This window comes from Branchiostoma floridae, chromosome 3 (genome assembly GCF_000003815.2).
Source record: "Branchiostoma floridae strain S238N-H82 chromosome 3, Bfl_VNyyK, whole genome shotgun sequence".
Classification (NCBI taxonomy): domain Eukaryota; kingdom Metazoa; phylum Chordata; class Leptocardii; order Amphioxiformes; family Branchiostomatidae; genus Branchiostoma; species Branchiostoma floridae.
This window is the reverse complement of record NC_049981.1, coordinates 10,574,464-10,577,387: the sequence shown is the minus strand read 5'-3', so window position 1 is coordinate 10,577,387 and position 2,924 is coordinate 10,574,464.

Below are 2,924 nucleotides of genomic sequence, written 5' to 3'. Positions count from 1 at the left end.
AGTGATCATCTGTATAGACTGTGTGCTGATGTCACTTTGGTAACATTTAAAAAACGGGGTAACTGTTATGTCTTGAAAATGTATATAGTCTGTCTTTCTAAAATGACGTTTTATGATAGTTTTTGCTGTTCAAAAATTGATATTTTGAAGGGGGCCGTCTCCTGGTGGCCATTGTGCGCTTTGTTTGACGTTTGAATGTTACTGGTTTGGCCTAGACGTTAGTTTTACGGTTCGCTCAGAGAGAACATAATGGCGCGGTGTAGAATAACACTTCAACTTGTTAGTCACGTCCTTGTGAGGCTATCTACATTGACAGTAGTTTGTCAAGGCCGAGGGAGCATTTTAACGTCATGGCGTCACTATCTGTGACCTGTCTCTAGACTTTCTTTATGACGCCTGTTGTCCGCCCAGTCGGTGTGTGGACCACCAAACAACGTTGGATTTGTTTACAACATTGGATTTCCTGACGTAGAACCTTTTCCGAGGTGTCGCAATTGTGCGGTATGTTTGGCTACTTTTGAAATTTGCCTGTTTTGACGGTGACGTCAGTCACACGCTTCACTGAGAGAATCAACTTGTGAGCCGAACACTTCCTTGTGGGGATACTCGTATCTACCGTTCACAGTGTTTTTGCCTTGCCGCCAGGCAAGGCTTTACGCCAGCTTTTTTCCATGGATCAATGGACGGACCTTTTAACCCAGCCCTTCCAAAGCCCCTTCCAAAGGCCCTTCTTTCCTTGCCGAGTTTCATGGCTTAGTTAGACAATGGTACATTCCAGACGAGTATTAAAACGCTCTTCTAGACGCATGTTACTGTATGTGGTCCAGCGTAATAAATCTACGCTTTAACTCACCATGTTCATATAAATATATATCACAAATTGCATCAGAAGGAACTTAGTTTGTAATAAAAAATAATGCATATTCATTGTGGGTCAAAAAGTTTTACAAAACCTGTTTAATGTGCCAATAATTCATCTGACATAAATTATGATAATGAGGGGGAGGGGGGCATCAAAACGTTGGAGAGGCCTTCCGAGACCGCAGCAAAACGCTAACGTGAGTTTAGGAGAGCGCCAGCTCAAAACGTCACACGAGAAGTCGCAATAGATAATATTTAGGATCATTTTGTTATATCGCTGTGGCTATTGACACACTGAGTGTGCCTATAGCCTAAACAGGCTATTGACACACCGAGATTCCAGCCAGCCAATCAGAGCTTGTAACATGCCTTTCCCGACATTATTTTGCCAAGCTCTCGTCTCATTACAAACTTTTCACATAAGTAACAGTTGTTTAGACATTTTTCGGCGGATTAGACATTAGAATCTTTGAATCTTGGAATGAACGGACGTATTCAAGATTTGGATACCTGTTAATACCATTTGGTACTGTGAATGTTAGCATGGCGTAGTGGTTAGCGTGATTAGTCGCCACACTGCCGAACCCGGTTCGAACCCGCCTAGTGAAAGTTTTTTTTTTTTTTTCAATTGTCCTTTTACCTTTTTATAACATCCATTTGATATAAGAATATTTTCGTCATGCGACCAGAACCATGAAAACCCACCTTTGGGACTTTTTGGTCTGCATTTTCAAGAGTGCATGTTTAGGTAACAGTTACGTTTATTTTTTTCAGCCGCAGAATCCACCCGCTACGTTCTTATTTTGGACGGTACACTTATTATTTCTTTTAAATTGGACCAGGGACCCCTGAAATAATAAAATGTGGGGTTTTCCAAGGATAAAAGCTCCTTGGGTTTTCTAACCATAATTCTGCGGTATTTTTGCTCAAAATTCACGCCGTCGAAGCATATATTTCCGCGCCGCTATGTCATCCAAACATATCGGTTGATCTCGCTATGACGCTACAAAGTTCTTTCAAAATAATGAAAGTAAAACAACAACTATAACTTCGCTTCACTTGTGATATCAGTTTTGAGGCCGCAAATTCTCCCTAACGGCAGGAATTCGTCGGCAAACACAGCTGAAAACGTGTTCCAACATGGTCACATGCGGTGTTTGCATGGTACTAAATATAGTTAGCTCATTTGCCACTTATTACCAATCCTTGCCTTCGTGCAGACTGTGCTTTTGCACTCAATCTTCCAACCAATACAACAACAAGTTCAACCTCTGCCACCGTACAGACTGCATTGTGATTAGCACAAATGCACGCTGCTCTGATGAACTACATCAAATATTGCAATATACAAAGTAATGCCATCTGATAAACAACACGTTTCATATAAGTTGTCAAATTTGTCAAAAGACAATTAATTTATTTTTGACTAACTGTTCAATCTTACCATAGTACATATACCTGAACTGCAGTCATTCACATACCCTCTCAACTTACCACAGTACCTCAAATTGTGCAGGCAGTACCCACTCAGCTCACCACAGTACCTGGACTCCTGCTGTGCATGCAGTACCCACTCAGCTGAACACAGTACCTGGACTCCAGCCATGCATGCAGCTCCCACTAAGCTGACCACAATACCTGGACTCCTGCTGTGCATTCAGCTCACCACAGTACCTGGACTCCTGCTGTGCATGCAGTACCCACTCAGCTGAACACAGTACCTGGACTCCAGCCATGCATGCAGCTCCCACTAAGCTGACCACAATACCTGGACTCCTGCTGTGCATTCAGTACCCACTCAGCTGGCCACAATACCTGGACTCCAGCCATGCATGCAGTACCCACTCAGCTGACCACAGTACCTGGACTCCAGCCATGCATGCAGTACCCACTCAGCTATCCACAATACCTGGACGCCTGCTGTGCATGCAGTACCCACTCAGCTGGCCACAGTACCTGGACTCCAGCCATGCATGCAGCTCCCACTAAGCTGACCACAATACCTGGACGCCTGCTGTGCATTCAGTACCCACTCAGCTATCCACAATACCTGGACTCCTGCT